Source organism: Panthera onca, chromosome X, assembly GCF_046562875.1.
Source record: "Panthera onca isolate mPanOnc1 chromosome X, mPanOnc1 haplotype 2, whole genome shotgun sequence".
NCBI classification, from domain to species: domain Eukaryota; kingdom Metazoa; phylum Chordata; class Mammalia; order Carnivora; family Felidae; genus Panthera; species Panthera onca.
In genome coordinates, this window is record NC_138357.1 from 69,370,578 (window position 1) to 69,388,089 (window position 17,512).

At 33.9% G+C, this 17,512-nt stretch overlaps 1 protein-coding gene across 1 annotated transcript in view; it reads left to right on the top strand.

Moving 5' to 3' along the window:
- Positions 1-17,512, top strand: part of LOC145713886 (uncharacterized) — a 149,515-nt gene that overhangs the window by 82,076 nt on the left and 49,927 nt on the right. The gene's annotated exons all lie outside the window — the stretch shown is intronic.

Sequence of the window (17,512 nt, forward strand, 5' to 3'; positions counted from 1 at the left end):
GCTTATTATCTTGAATGTGATAGTCTTGCATGTGTAAAAACTTATCAAATTGTACATTTTGAACATGTACATTTTGTTCTATGTCAATTCTACCTGTCAATTATGTTAATACCTATGCAAATTCTGGCATTAAAGAAAGCACCACTAAAGGGAAAAAAATGTCAAGAACTTGTATCCTAATTAAAATAACAATTTATCAACATTGGTGACTGAAATAACAAAGAAAGAAGAAAATGTGTAAGGTGCTAAAGTTGTTGCCTGGTGTTTTGATGCTTATAATGAAATGTGAAAAGAGAAACTAAAAGGAGTATTAATCATAAAGGAGTTTAGACCTAATTAATGGTTTAGAAATGTTTTAGCATCTCCTGAAGGTCAACTATGTTTAAGTTATGTCTTCCAAGTAAAGAGAAAATCCAAGATCCTGCCAGGAAAATATGGTCTCAAGGTGAAGCTGAAGCTATGGTGCTAAAATTCTTTGTTAAAGTATGAGAAAGACAAAATGTTGTGCCTCAGAATATTAAGCTGGACAAAGGCACTTTAAAAAGTTTAAGGGTGTGCCTGGGAGAGTATCTTCATCACACAATAGGGCTTTTAAGAAATGTAAAGACTATTATACAAAACTCCCAAAAGAAGACCAGGGTGAAACGGGGCTTAATGAAAGAGATTTCGGGGATTGGTGTTTCTTCATAGAATATCAAAAATAATTTTGAAAGAATTATGTTTCCAGACATATCACCAAATTTACTAACAAGGACAGAAACACCACAAAAAAGGAAAAAAAAAGGACTTTGAACCCTCAAAACCTACTTAGCTGGACCACTTTCTTATACCATACACAAAAATAAATTCAAAATGGATGAAAGACCTAAATTTGAAACAAAACACCAATAAAATCCTAGAGGAGAACACAAAAAGCAACCTCTTTGACCTTGGCCATAGCAACTTCTTACTAGATATGTCTCCTGAGACAAGGGAAACACAACAAAATATGTACTATTGGGACCTCATCAAGATAAAAAGCTTCTGCACAGTGAAGGAAACAATTAACAAAATGAAAAAGGCAAGTTATAGAATGTGAGAAGATATATGCAAATGACGTATCAGATAAAGAGTTAGTACCCCAAATCCATGAAGAATTTACCAAACTCAACACCTCCCCAAATAATCTAGTTTTAAAAAGGGGCATAAGACATGAATAGACTTTTTCCCAAAGAAGACATAGAGACGGCTAACAGACACATGCAAAAATGCTCAACATCATTCATCATCAGGGAAATACAAATCAAAACGACAATGAGATACCACCTCACACCTGTCAGAATGGCAAATATTAACAACACAAGAAACAACAGGTGTTGGTGAGGATGCAGAGAAAGGGGAACCCTCTTGCAATATTGTTGGGAATGCAAGCTAGTGTGGCCACTCTGGTGAACAGTATGGAGGTTCCTCAAGAAACTAAAAATAGAACTACCCTATGATCCAGCAATTGCACTACTAGGTATTTATCCAAAGGATACAAAAATACTGATCCAAAGGGGCACATGCACCACAATGTTTATAACTGTATTATCAATAGCCAAATTATAGAAAGACCCCAAATGTCTATCAGTTGATGAATGGATGAAGATATAATACACACACACACACACACACACACACACACACACACACACACACACACTGGACTATTACTCAGCCATCAAACAGAATGGAATATTACCATTTGCAATGATTCAGATGGAGTTAGAATTATGCTACAGGAAATAAGTCAGTAAGAGAAAGACAAACACCATATGATTTCACTCATATGGAAATTTAAGAAACAAAACAGATGAACATAGAAGGAAAAAAGAAGAAAACAAAACATAAATGACTATTAACTCTAGAGAACAAACTGCAGGTTCCTGGAGGGGAGGTGGGCAGGGATGAGCCAAATGGGTGATGGGTATTGAGGAGGTCATTTGTGATAAGCACTGGATGTTATATGTATAAGTGATGAATCATTAAATTCTATTCCTGAAACCAATATACACTATATGTTAACTAACTAGAATTTATTTTAACATAATTTATCCTCAAATTGGTTTCCATACAACATCCAGTGCTCATCCCAACAAGTGCCATCCTCAATGCCCATCACCCACTTTCACCTCTCCCCCAATCCCAATCAACCCTGTTTGTAACTCCCCCCCCCCCCATGGTCTTAAGTTTCTCAAGATCCACATATGAGTGAAAACATATGGTATCTGTCTTTCTCTGACTGACTTATTTCACTTAGCATAATACCCTCCAGTTCCATCCACATTGCTGCAAATGGCCAGATTTCATTCTTTCTCGTTGCCAAGTAGTATTCCATTGTATATAAAAACCACATCTTCTTTCTTCATTGATCAGTTGATGGACATTTAGGCTCTTTCCATAATTTGGTTATCATTGAAAGTGCTGCTACAAACATTGGGGTATATGTGCCCCTATGCACCAGCACTCCTGTATCCCTGGGATAAATTCCTAGCAGACCTATTGCTGGATCATAGGGTAGTTCTGTTTTTAAATTTTTGAGGAAACTCCACACTGGTTTCCAGAGTGGCTGCACCAGTTAGCATTCCCATCAACAGTGCAAGAGGGTTCCCATTTCTCCGCATCCTCGTCAGCATCTATAGTCTCCTGATTTGTTCATTTTAGCCACTCTGACTGGCGTGAGGTGGTATCTCAGTGTGGCTTTGATTTGTATTTCCCTGATGATGAGTGACGTTGAGCATCTTTTCATGTGTCTGTTGGTCATCTGGATGTCTTCTTTGCAGAAGTGTCTATTCATGTCTTCTGCCCATTTCTTCACTGGGTTATTTTTTGGGGGGGTGTGGAGTTTGGTGAGTTCTTTATAGATTTTATCCCTTGCCTTTGGAGATGTGTCAAGTAAGAAATTGCTGCGGCTGAGGTCAAAGAGGTTGTTGCCTGCTTTCTCCTCTAGGGTTTTGATGGTTTCCTGTCTCACATTCAGGTCTTTCATCCATTTTGAGTTTATTTTTGTGTATGGTGTAAGAAAGTGATCTAGTTTCATTCTTCTGCATGTTGCTGTCCAGTTCTCCCAACACCATTTGTTAAAGAGACGGTCTTTTTTCCATTGGATACTCTTTCCTGCTTTGTCAAAGATTAGTTGGCCATACATTTGTGGTTCCAGTTCTGGATTCTCTATTCTATTCCATTGGTCTATGTGTCTGTTTTTGTGCCAAAACCATACTGTCTTGATTACAGCTTTGTAACACAGGCTGAAGACTGGGATTGTGATGCCTTCTGTATGGTCTTCTTCTTAAATATTACTTTGATTATTCGGGGTCTTTTGTGGTTCCATACAAATTTTAGGATTGTTTGTTCTAGCTTTGAGAAGAATGCTGGTGCAATTTTGATTGGGATTGCATTGAATGTGTAGATTGCTTTGGGTAGTATAGACATTTTAACAATATCTATTCTTCCAATCCATGAGCATGGAATGTTTTTCCATTTCTTTGTGTCTTCTTCAATTTCCTTCATAAGCTTTCTATAGTTTTCAGCATACAGATCTTTTACATCTCTGGTTAGATTTATTCCTAGGTATTTTATGTTTCTTGGTACAATTGTGAATGGGATCAGTTTCTTTATTTCTCTTTCTGGTGCTTCATTATTGGTGTATAAAAATGCAACCAATTTCTGTACATTGATTTTGTACCCTGAGACTTTGCTGAATTCATATATCAGTTCTAGCAGGGTTTTGGTGGGTTTCCATGTATAATATTGGGTTTTCTATGTATAATATCATGTCATCTGTGAAAAGTTAAAGTTTGATTTCTTCCTTGCCAATTTTGATGCCTTTGATTTCATTTGTTGTCTGATTGCTGATGCTAGGACTTCCAAAACTATGTTAAACAACAGCGGTGACAGTGGACATCCCTGTGGTGTTCCTGATCTCAGGGAAAAAGCTCTCAGTTTTTCCCCATTGAGGATGATATTAGCTGTGGGCTTTGCATAAATGGCTTTTATGATGTTTACGTATGTTCCTTCTATCCAGACTTTTTTGAGGGCTATTATTAAGAAAGGAGGCTGTATTTTGTCAAATGCTTTTTCTGCATCGATTGACAGGATCCTATAGTTCTTATCCTTTCTTTTTTAAATGTTATTGTATCACATTGATTGATTTGCAAATACTGATATCACATTGATTGATTTGCAAATACTGAACCAACTCTGCAGCCCAGGAATGAATCCCACTTGATCATGGTGAATAATTCTTTTTATATGCTGTTGAATTCAATTTGCTAGTATCTTGTTGAGAATTTTTGCATCCATATTCATAAGGGATATTGCCCTGTAATTCTCTTTTATTGCTGGGTCTCTGTCTGGTTTGGGAATCGAAGTAATGCTGGCTTCATAGAATGAGTCTGGAAGTTTTCCTTCCATTTCTATTTTTTGGAACAGCTTGAGAAGGGTAGGTATTATTTCTGCTTTAAACGTCTGGTAGAACTCCCCTGGGAAGCCATCTGGTCCTGGACTCTTATTTGTTGGGAGATTTTTGATAACTGATTCAATTTCTTCACTAGTTATGGGTCTGTTCAAATTTTGCATTTCTTCCCATTTGAGTTTTGGTAGTGTGTGGGTGTTTAGAAATGTGTCCATTTCTTCCAGGTTGTCCAGTTTGTTGGCATATAATTTTTCATAGTATTCCATGATAATTGCTTGTATTTCTGAGGGATTGGTTGTAATAAATCCATTTTCATTCATGATTTTATCTATTTGCGTCCACTCTCTTTTCTTTCTGAGGAGCCTGGCTAGAGGTTTATCACTTTTGTTTAATTTTTCAAAAAAAAAATTCTTGGTGTCATTGATCTGTTCTACTTTTTTTTAATTCTATATTGTTTATTTCTGCTCTGATCTTTATTATTTCTCTTCTTCTGCTGGGTTTGGGGTATCTTTGCTGTTCTGCTTCTAGTTTCTTTACGTGTGCTGTTAGATTTTGTATTTGGGATTTTTCTTGTTTCTTGAGATAGGCCTGGATTGCAATGTATTTTCCTCTTAGGACTGCCTTTGCTGCATCCCAAAGAGTTTGGGTTGTTGTATTTTCCTTTTCATTTGTTTCCATATATTTTTAAATTTCTTCTCTAATTGCCTGGTTGACCCATTCGTTCTTTAGTAGGATGTTCTTTAACCTCCATGCTTTTGGAGGTTTTCCAAACTTTTTCCTGTGGTTGATTTCAAGTTTCATAACATTGTGGTCTGAAAGTGTACATGGTATGATCTCAATTCTTTTATATTTATTGAGGGCTGTTTTGTGACCCCAGTATGTGATCTGTCTTAGAGAATGCTCTGTGTGCACTCGAGAAGAAAGTATATTCTGCTGCTTTGGGATGTAGAGTTCTAAATATATCTGTCAAGTCCATCTGGTCCAATGTATCGTTCAGGGCCATTGTTTCTTTTTGATTTTCTGTCTAGATGATCTGTCCATTGTTGTAAATGGAGTATTAAAGTCCCCTGAAATTACCACATTCTTATCAATAAGATTGCTTATGTTTGTGATTGTTTTATATATTTGGGTGCTCCCGAATTCGGCGCATAGACATTTATAACTGTTAGCTCTTCCTGATAGATAGACCCTATAATTATTATTTAATGTCCTTCTTCATCTCTTGTTACAGCCTTTAATTTAAAGTTTAGTTTGTCTGAAATAAGCATGGTTACTCCAGCTTTCTTTTGACTTCCAGTAGCATGATAGATAGTTCTCCATCCCCTCACTTTCAAACCGAAGGTGTCCTGAGGTCTGAAATGAGTCTCTTGTAGACAGAAAATAGATGGGTCTTGCATATCTGAGATAAATTCCACTTGGTCATAGTGAATGATCCTTTAATATGCTACTGGATTTGGTTTGCTAATATTTTGTTGAATACTTTTGCATCTATATTCATAAAGGATATTGATTTGTAAATTATAATTGTAATAATTCAGGATTTTATTTTGTTGGGGGGTTATATTAGTTACTCTATCTCTTTACTTGTTATGGGTCTATTGAAATTTTCTATTTCTTGAGTTAGTTTAGGTAGGTTGTGTATTTCAAGGAATTTGTCCATTTTTCTGTTTTCTAATTTATTGGTGTACAATTTATCATACTATTTTCTTACAATAACTTTGTTAAAGTCAGTAATAATGTTACCACTTTCATTTCTCACTTAATTATTTATGTCTTCTCTTCTTTTTCTCAGTCTAGCTAACCATTTGGTGATTTTGCTTTTCTTTCAAAGAATAATTTTTTATTTCATTGATTTTCTTTATTGTTTGCTTAGTCTTTATTTTGTTTATCACCACTTTAATCTTTATTATTTCCTTTTTTGTTAGTTTTGGGGTAGTTCACTCTTACTTTTCTGGTTCTTTCAGGGTTGAAGTTAGGTTATTGATTTGAGATCTCTATTCTTTTTTGATGTAGACATTTACAACTATAAATTTCCCTGAGAACTGTGTTCTCTCATCCCATTATTTTGATATGTTGTGTTTTCATTTACACTCGTCTCTAGGTGTCTTCTAATTTCCCTTGGGATTCCTTCTTTGATCCACTGGTTGTTTAAGCATGTTGTTTAATTTTAATATATTTGTGAATATTCTAGTTCCTTCTGTTATTGGTTTCTAATTTTATCCTGTTGTGGTCAGTTAATATATTTTGTATAATATCCATCTTTTTATATAAAATGAGACTTGTTTTGTGGCTTAATATGTACTCTATCCTGCAGAATGTTCCATGTACATGTGAGAGAATGTTTATTCTCCTATTCTTGAGTAGAGTGTACTTCATATGTCTTTTAGGCTTATTTGGTCCATTGAGTTGTTCAAGTCCTCGTTTTCTTTACTTATTTTCTGTTTGGTTACTCGATCCATGATAGAAAATAGAGTATTGAGGCCTCCCACTTCTTATTGAAGAACTGTCTGTGTCTCCCTTCAATTCTGTTCATTTTTGTTTCATGTATTTTGAGGATTGGTTATTAGGAGGGTAATTGTTTATAATTATTATCTCCTCCTCATACAGATGGCCAACAGACACATGAAAAGATGTTCGGCATCACTAATAATCAGGGAAATGCAAATCAAAACCACAATGAGATATTGCCTCATACCTACCAGAATGTCCAGAATCAAACAGACAAGAAATAATGTTGCAAGGACGAAGAAAAAAAAGAACCCCTAATGGAAATGTCAATTAGTACAGCCACCGTGGAAAACAGTATGGAATTTCCTTAAAAAGTTAATAATAGAAATACCATATGATCCAATAATACCACTACTGGGTATTTACCCAAATAAAATTAAAACACTAATTTGAAAAGATATATAGACACCCTCTGTTTATTGCAGCATTGTTTATAATAGCCAAGATATGGAAGTAATCCAAGTGGAAGATGTGGTAGACACACACACACACACACACACACACACACACACACAAGTTACAGCATAGGTAATATATTCAATGATATTTTAATAGTATTATATGAGGATAGATGGTAGCAAATTTTTTAAAGTTTTTATTTAAATTCCAGTTAGTTAACATACAGTGTAATATTAATTTCAAGTGTACAATTTAGTGATTCAAAACTTACATACTACACACAATGCTATTCACAGCCAACTGTACTCCTTAATCCCCATCACCTATTTAACCCATCCCCTCAACCACCTCCCCTCTGGTAACCATCACTTTGTTCTCTCTAGTTAAGAGTCTGTTTCTTGGTTTCTCTCTCTTTTTTTATGCCCTTTGGTCATTTGTTTTCTTAAATTCCACATATGAGTGAAATCATATGGTATTTTACTTTTTCTGATTGACTTATTTTGCTTAGCATAATACTCTCTAGCTCCATATAAGTCATTGCAAATGGTTAGATTTCATTCTTTTTTATGGCTGAGTAATACTCCATTGTGTATATATGTATATCACATCTTCTTTATCCATTCATTGGACATTTGGGCTCTTTCCATAATTTGGCTATTGCAGATAATGCTGGTATAAACATCAGGATGCATGCATCCCTTTGAATTAGTATTTTTGTATTCTTTGGGTAAAATTCTAGTAGTGCAATTGCTGGATTGTAGGGTAGTTCTAATTTTTAAACTTTCTGAGAAACATCCATACTCTTTTCCACAGTGGCTGAGCCAGTTTGCATTCCCATCAACAGCACACAAGGGATCCCCTTTCTCCACATCCTCACCAACACCTATTATTTTCTGTGCTGTTGATTTTTAGCCATTCTGATAGGTGTGAGGTGATAGCTTCCTGTAGTTTTGATTTGTATTTCTGGGATGATGAGTGATGTTGAGCATCTTTTCATCTGTATGTCTTCTTTGGAAAAAATGTGTGTTCGTGTCTTCTACCCATTTTTAATTGGATTATTCATTTTAGAGGTGTTGAGTTTTAAATTCTTTACATATTTTGGATAATAACCCTTTAGCAGATATGTCATTTGCAAATACCTTCTCCCACTCTGTAGGTTGCCTTTTCGTTTTATTGTTTCCTTCGTTGTGCAGTATAGAAGCTTTTAATTTTAATGACGTTCCAATAGTTTATATTTCCTTTTGTTTCCCTTGACTCAGGTAACATATCTAGAAAGCAGTTGCTACAGCTGATGTCAAAGAGGTTACTGCCTGTGTTCTCCTCTAGGATTTTTATGTTTTCATGTCTCACATTTAAGTCTTTAATCCATTTTGAATCCTAAAATTTCTATGGAACCACAAAAGACCCCCAAAGAGTCAAAGCAACCTTGAAAAAGAAAAAACAAAGTTGGAGGCATTACAATTCCAGACTTCAAGTTATATTGCAAAGCTGTAGTAATCAAAACAGTATAGTACTGGCACAAAAATAGACACATAGATCAATGGAACAGAATAGGAAACCCAGAAATGAACCCACAACTATATGGTCAGTTAATTTTGTACAAAGCAGGAAAGAATATCCAATGGAAAAAAGACAGTCTCTTCAACAAATTGTGTTGGGAAAACTGGACAGCAACATGCAAAAGAATGAAACTAGATCACTTTCTTACACTTTTTTTGTTATTGGATTCCTTTGCTGTGTGAAAGCTTTTTATTATGGTGTCATCCCAATAGTTTATGTTTGCTTTTGTCTTTGGTCTGAGGAAATATATCCATAAATATATTGCTAAGGTTGATAGCCAAAAGTTTCCTGCCTATGTTTTCTTTTAAAATGTTTATACTCTTAGGTCTCATATTTAATTCTTTAATCCATTTGGGTTTATTTTTGCATTTGATAGAAGAGAGTGAACCAATTTTATTCTTTTATGGAAAAACTGTCTTTTCCTCATTGTATAATTTCATCTCCTTTGTCACAAAGATGTGGGTTTGACTATATAGATGTGGGTTTATTTCTGGGCTCTATATTCTGTTCTGTTGACCTATGTGTCTACTTTTGTGTCCGTACCATACTGTTTTGATTATTACAGATTTGTAGTATATCATGAAATCTAGGATTATGATACCTCCAGCTTTATTCTTCTTTCTTAAGATTGTTTTCACTATTCAAAGTCTTTTGTGGTTTCATACAAATTTTAGAATTCTCTGTTCTAGTTCTGCAAAGGAAAAAAATGGTACTGGTATTTTGAAAGGGATTGCATTGAATTTGTAGATTGCTTTACATCATATGAATATTTTAACAATATTAATTATTCTAAACTATGAGCATGGTGTATGTTTACATTTGTGTCATCCCCAATTTCTCTCACCTCCTTGGTTAAATTTATTCTTAGATATTTTATTCTGTTTGGTACAATTGGACCATTTTCTTATTTCTCTTTATTTTATTGAGGTATAATTGATAGTCGGTGCTATATAGTTTCAGGTGTATGACACAATGATTCAACACTTCTATACATTTCTCAGTGCTCATCAAGTTAAGTGTACTCTTAGTCCCATTTACCTATTTCACCCATCTCCCCACCGACCCCCACTCTGGCAACCACCAGTGTGTTCTCCCTATTTAAGAGTCTGTCTTTTTCTTTGTCTCTTTTTTTTTTTCATTGTTTGTTCATGTTTTTTTTTAATTCCACGAATGAATTCATATGTTATTTCACTTATTTCACTTAGCATTATACTCTATGCCCATTCATGTTATTGTAAGTGGGTAGATTTTATTCTTTTTCATGGCTGAGTGATATTCCATTGTGTGTGTGTGTGTATGTATATGTGTACACACACACACACACACACACACACACACATATATATATATATATATACACATATATATACCATTTTTTAATCTGCTCATCTATTGATGGTCACTTGGATTGCTTCCATATTTTAGCTGTGGTAAATAACAATGCAGTAAACATTGGAGTGCATATATTGTTTTGATTAATGATTTTATTGGGGGGGGTGGGGTAAATATCCAGTGGGGAAATTACTGGATAATATTGTAATTTTATTTTTAATTTTTAGATTAATTTCCATACTGTTTTCCACAATGGATGCACAAGTTTGCATTCTCACCAATGTGCACGAGGATTCCTTTTTCTCCATATCCTCGCCAGACTTGTTTTTCTTGTCTTTTCAATACTAGCCATGCGACTGGTGTGAGGTGATTTCTCACTCTGGTTTTGATTTATATTTCCCTGATCAGTGTTGTTGAGCATCTTTTCATGTCTCTGTTCGTTATCTCTATGTCATCTTTGGGAAAATGTTTATGTCCTCTGACCATTTTAATGGCATTATTCAAGTCAATTTTTTTTTAGTACCATGATGCTCTTTTGTTTGTTTTTAAATTCCAGTGTAGTTAACATGCACTGTGACATTAGTTTTGGGTGTACAATATAGTGATTCAACAGTTTCATATATTACTCAATGCTCATCAAGAAAAATATACTCTTAATCCCTTCACCTATTTCATCCATCCCCTTACCCCCTTCTGCTCTGGTAACCATCTGTTGTCTATAGCTAAGATGGGACTATTTGTTTTTTGATTCTAAGTTGTATAAGCTTTTTATATATTTTGCATATTAACCCATTATCAAATATGTAATTTACAAATACCTTCTCCTATCAGTAGGTTGCCTTTTTGCTTTCTTGATGGTTTTCTTCACTGTGCAAAAGCTTTTTACTTTGGTGTAGTCCCAATACTTTAATTCTGTTGTTTCCTTTATATCTATAAAACATATCTAGAAAAATGTTTCTATAGCAGATGTCAAAAAATTACTGCCTATATTTTCTTGGAATTTCATGGTTTCAGGTCTCACATTTAGGTATTTTTTTAAGTTTATTTACTTATTTTTGAGAGATGGAGAGAGACAGAAAGAGAGGAAGAGACAGAGAGGGAAAGAGAGAATCTCAAATAGGCTTCACACTGTCAGTGCAGAGCCCAGTGCAGAGTTCAAACTCATGAACCATGAGATCATGTGAGCCAAAATCAAGAATTGGACGCTTAACCAACTGAGCCACCCAGCCACCCCTCACATTTAGATATTTAATTCATTTTGAGTTTATTTTTATGTACGGTGTAATAAAATGATCCAGTTTCATTCTTTTGCATGTAGCTATCCAGTTTTCCCAACACTATTTCTGGAAGAGACTGTCTTTTTTCCCTTTATATATTCTTGCCTTCTTTGTTAGATTTTAATTGACCATACAAGCATCGGTTTATTTCTGAACTCTGTATTCTGTTCCATTGATCTATGTGTCTAATTTTCTTCCAGTACCATACTGTTTTGATTACTACAGCTTTGCGGCATATCTTGAAATCTGGAACTGTGATACTTTCAGTTTTGTTCTTTTTCAATATTTCTTTGACTATTTGGGGACTTATGTGGTCCCAAACAAATTTTAGGATTATTTATTCTACTTCTTTGAATAATGCTGTTGTTATTTTGACAGGGATTTGATAAATGTGTAGATTGTTTTGAATAGTGTGGACATTTAAAAAATAGTTTCCCCCAACCCATAAACATTAAACATCCCTCTATTTCTTTGTGTCATCTTCAATTTCTTTAATCAAAGTTTTATAGCGTTCAGAGTTCCTGTCTTTCACCTCCTTGTTGTTAAGTTTATTCCTGGGTATTTTATTCTCTTTGGTGCAGTTGTAAATGGGATTGCTTTATTAATTTATTTTCTGCTACTTCATTATTAGGTTACAGAAATGCAACAGATTTCTGTACTTTGATTTTGTATCCTGCAATTTTACTGAATTCGTATTTAGAACTGTATCAGTTCTAGCAATTTTTGATGGAGCCTTTTAGGATTTCTACAGAGTATCATGTCATCTGCAAACAGTGGAAGTTTTACTTCTTCCTTACTGATTTGGATACCTTTTATTTCTTTTGGTTGTCTAATTGCTATGGTTAAGACTTCCAGTATTATGTTGAATAAAAGTGGTGAGAGAGGACATCCTTGTCTTGTTCCTGACCTTAGGGGAAAGCTCTGTTTTTCACCATTAAGTATGATGTCAGCTGTGGGTTTTTCATTTATGGCCTTTATTACTTTGAGATATGTTCCCTCTAAACCTACATTGTTGAGAGTGTTTATCATGAATGGATATTGTACTTTATCAAATGCTTTTTCTTCATCTATTGAAATGGTCATATGGTTTGTAGCCTTTCTCTTGTGAATGTGATGTATCACTTTAATTGGTTTGCAGATGTTGAATTACCCTTGCATTCTGGAAATAAATCACACTTGATTATGGTGAATGATTTTTTTAATGTGTTGTTGGATTTTGTTTGTTAATATTTTGTTGAGAATTTGGTTCATCAGAAATATTGGGAGTGTAGTTTTCTTTCTTAGTGGTATCTTTATCAGGGTTTGGTATCAGGGCAATGCTGGACCCATAGAATGAATTTGGGAGCTTTCCTTCCTCTTGTATTTTTTTGGAATAGTGTGACAACAACGGGTATTAATTCTTTTAAATGTTTGGTCCTGAAATTTTGTTTATTGGGAGTTTTTCTTTACTGATCCAACTTCATTGCTAGTAATTGGTCTGTTCAGATTTTGTATTTCTCCTTTATTCAGTTTTGTAAAGTTATATGTTTCTACAAATTCCTCCATTCCTTCTAAGTTGTCCAATTTGTTCGTATATAATTTTGTATAATATTCACTTATAATCTTTTTATTTCTATCATGTCAGTTGTTATTTCTCTTTTATTTTATTTGAGTGTACTCTCTCTCTTTTTCTATCTCCTTTGTTGTTGTTGTTGTTGTTGTTGCTTTGTTGTTGTAGAGTTTGGCTGAAGGTTTATCGAATTTGTTGATCTTTTCAAAGGACCAGCTCCTGGTTTCATTGATCTATTCTACTGAATAGATAGAATTTTTGTCATTTTTTTTTTGCCTCTATTTCATTTATTTCTCCTCTAGTCTTTCTTATTTCCTTCCTTCTACTGGCTTTGGGTTTTGTTCATTCTTCTTTTTCTAGCTCCTTGAAGTGTAATGTTAGGTTGTTTATTTGATATTTTTCTTGCTTCCTGAGGTAGACCTGTATTGCTGTAATCTCTCTTAGAACAGCCTTTGCTGCATTGCAAAGATTTTGGACTGCTGTGTTTCATTTTCATTTGTTCCCATGTGTTTACAAACTTCTTTAATTTCTTGGTTGACTAATTAATTGTTTAGTAGCATGTTATTTAAATTTTTTTTTTTCAACGTTTTTTATTTATTTTTGGGACAGAGCGAGACAGAGCATGAACGGGGGAGGGGCAGAGAGAGAGGGAGACACAGAATCGGAAACAGGCTCCAGGCTCCGAGCCATCAGCCCAGAGCCTGACGCGGGGCTCGAACTCACAGACCGCGAGATCGTGACCTGGCTGAAGTTGGACGCTTAACCGACTGCGCCACCCAGGCGCCCCAGTAGCATGTTATTTAACCTCTATGTACTTGTGTCCTTTCCAGATTTTTTTCTTGGTATTGACTTCTAGTTTCATACCATTGTGTTTGGGAAAGATACAGGATATGATTTCAAATTAAAAAAAAATTGAGGCTTCTTTTGTGTCCTAACATGATCTATTCTACAGCATATCCCATGTGTACCTGAAAAGAATGTATTCCATTGTTTTTTGCTGGAGTGTTCTGAATATATATGTTAGATCCATCTGTTCCAATGTGTCATTCAAAGTCACTGTTTTCTTGTTGATTTTCTGTCTGGATGATCTATCCATTTATATAAATGGAGTATTAAAGCCCTTTACTATCATTATATTACTATTGATGTTTTCCTTTATGTCTGTTAATGGTTGCTTTATATATTTTGTTGTTCCATATTGGGTGCATAAATACAATTGTTTCATTTTCTTTTTGGATTGTCCCCTTTATCATTATGTGGTGTCCTTCTTTGTCTCTTGTTGCAGTCTTTGTTTTAAAGCTTACTCTGTCTGATATAAGTATTGTCACCCTACCTTCTTTTCACTTCCATTTGCATGATAAATATTTTTCCATTCCTTTACTTTCAGAATGTGTCTTTATGTCTGAAGTGAGTTTCTTGTAGGCAGCATAAATATGGGTCTGCATTTTATCCATTCAGTGATGCTGTGTCTTTTGATTAGGGCTTTTTGTTCAGCTACATTCAAAGTAACTATTGATAAGTATGTACTTATTGCCATTTTGTTACATTTTTAATGGATGTTTTTGTAGCTCTTCTCTGTTCCTTTTTTCTCTATATCTCTTCCCTTGTGGTTTGAATGCGTTTTTTTTTTAGTGATATGCTTGGATCTCTTTCTGTTTATTTTTTGCATATGTATTACAGGTTTTTTATCTATGGTTATCATTAGATTTATTTTTAATATCCTATGCATACAGCAGTCTATATTAAATTGATGGTTGCTAAATTTTAAACCCATTCTGAAAGCATTTAATTTTTATTTCCCCCTTCCCCCACTTTTTAGGTATATGGTGGAAAATCTAGTAATGCAATTACTGGATCATATGGTAATACGGTTTTTAACTTATTGAGAAGACTCCATACTGCTATCTATAGTGGCACACAAGTTTGCATTCCCATCATAGTGGGATTCATTTTGAGTTTAATTTTGTGTATGCTATAAGAAAGTAGTCCAGTTTCATTCTTTTGTGTGTTGCTGTCCAGTTTTCCCAGCACCTTTTGTTGAAAAGACTGTCATTTTCCCATTGCATATTTTTGACTCCTTTGTTGAAGATGAATTAACCATATAATCACTGGTCTACTCCTGGTATTTCTATTCTATTCCATTGATCTATCAATCTATTTTGTGCCAGTACCGTATTCTTTTGATTATTACAGCTTTGTTATATAAGTTGAAATCTAAAATTATTATACCTCCAGTTGTGTTTTTCTTTTTCAAGATTGCTCTGGCTATTTGGGGTACTTGTGATTCCATACAAATTTTAGGATTGTTTTTTCTAGTTCTGTGAAAAATGCTGTTTGTATTTTGATGGGGATTTCATTAAGTGTGTAGATTGCTTTGGATAGTATAGACATTTTAACAATATTTATTCTTCCAATCCATGAGCATGAAATGTCTTTCCATTTGTTGGTGTCATCTTCAATATATTTTATCAATATTTTATAGTTTTCAGAGTTCAGGTCTTTAACCTCCATGGTTAAGCTTATTCCTAGGTATATTATTCTTTTTCGTGCAATTGTAAAAGGGATAGTTTCTTAATTCTCTTTCTGTTGATTCATTATTAGTGTATAGAAATACAGTGATTTTCTGTATATTGATTTTGTACCTTGTGGCTTTACTGAATTTATTTATTAATTCTAATAGTTTTTAGGTGGAGCCTTTAGGATTTTTATGAATATAGTATTATATCATTTGCAAATAATGACAATTTTACTTCTTTCTTAACAATTTAGATATCTTTTATTTCTTTTTCTTGCCTGTTTGGTGTGGCTAAGACTTCCAGCACGATGTTAAGTAGAAGTGCCAAGAGTGATGTTCTTTGTCTTGTTCCTGACCTTAGAATGTTCTCAGTTTTCACCATTTATTTTTATGCTAGCTGTGGGTTTTTCATATATGGCCTTTATTATGTCAAGGTATGTTTCCTCTAAATCTACTTTATTGTGGGTTTTTATCATGAATGGATGTTGTATTTGTCAAAAGACTTTTCTGCATTTATTGAAATGATCATATGTTTTTTATCCTCTCCTTTATTGATATGATGTATCACATTGATTGATTTGTGAATATTGAACCACACACACATCCTGAAAATAAATCCCTCTTGATTATGGTGAGTAATGTTTTTAATGTATTGTTGGATTCAGTTTCCTAATATTATGTTGATTTGTGCATGTGTGTTCATCAATGATATTGGCCTGGAGTTCTCTTTTATTGTCGTGTCTTTATTTGGTTTTGGTATCAGGGTAATGCTGGCCTGATAGAATGAATTTGCAGGTTTTCCTTTTTCTAATTTTTGGAAAAGTCTGAGAAGAATACATATTAACTCTTCTTTATTTATTTTTTTGGTATTAACTCTTCCTTAAATGTTTTTTAGAATTCACCTGTGAAGCTGTTTGATCTTGGACTTTCTTTGTTGGGAGTTTTTCTTTTTTTTTTTTTTTTTATTTCTAATTCAATTTCATTGCTGGTAATCTGTCCCTTAAAATTTTCTCTTTCTTCCTGCTTCAGTTTTGGTATGTTGTATGTTTCTAGTAAATTATCTATTTCTTCTAGGTTGTCTAATTTTTTGGCATATACTTTTTCATAATATTCTCTTAAAATCTTTTGTTTTTATGTGTTGTCAGTTGTTATTTCTCCTCATAATTTCTGATTTTGTTTATTCGAGTCCTCTCTCATTTTTTTATGAATCTTTCTAGATGTTTATCAGTTTTGTTTGTCTTTTCAAAGAACCAGCTTCTGGTTTCATTGATCTCTTATTTTAATTTTTTTAGTTTCTATATCATTTATTTCTACTCTAATCTTTATTATTTCCTTCCTTCTGCTGGTTGGGGTTTTGTTTATTTTTCTATCTCCTTTAGGTGTAATATTATGATGTTTATTTGAGATTTTTCATGGTTCTTGAGGCAGGTCTGTATTTCTGTAAATTTCCTTCTTTGAACAGCTTTTGCTGCACCCCAAAGATTTTGGACATTTTTGTTTTCATTTTCATTTGTCTCCTTGTTTTTCTTTTTCTTCTTCTTTGATTTTCTGGTTGAAACATTCATTGTTTAGTGATATTCTGAATTTGTTGAGACTTGTTTTGTGGGATAATATATGATATATTCTGGACAATGTTCTGTGTGCACTTGTAAAAAAAATGTGCATTCTGCTGATTTAGGATGGAATGTTCTGAATATATTGGTTACGTCCATCTGGTCCAGTGTGTCATTCAAAGCCACTGTTTCCTTGCTGATTTTCTGTTTAGATGATCTGTCCACCGATGTAAGTTGGATGTTAAAGTCCCCAACTATTATTATATTACTGTTAGTTAGTTCCTTTATGTTTGTTATTAACTGTTTTATGTATTTGGGTGCTTTCATGTTGTGTGCATAAATATTTACAATTGTTATATCTTCTTGGATTGTTTCCTTTATTATTAT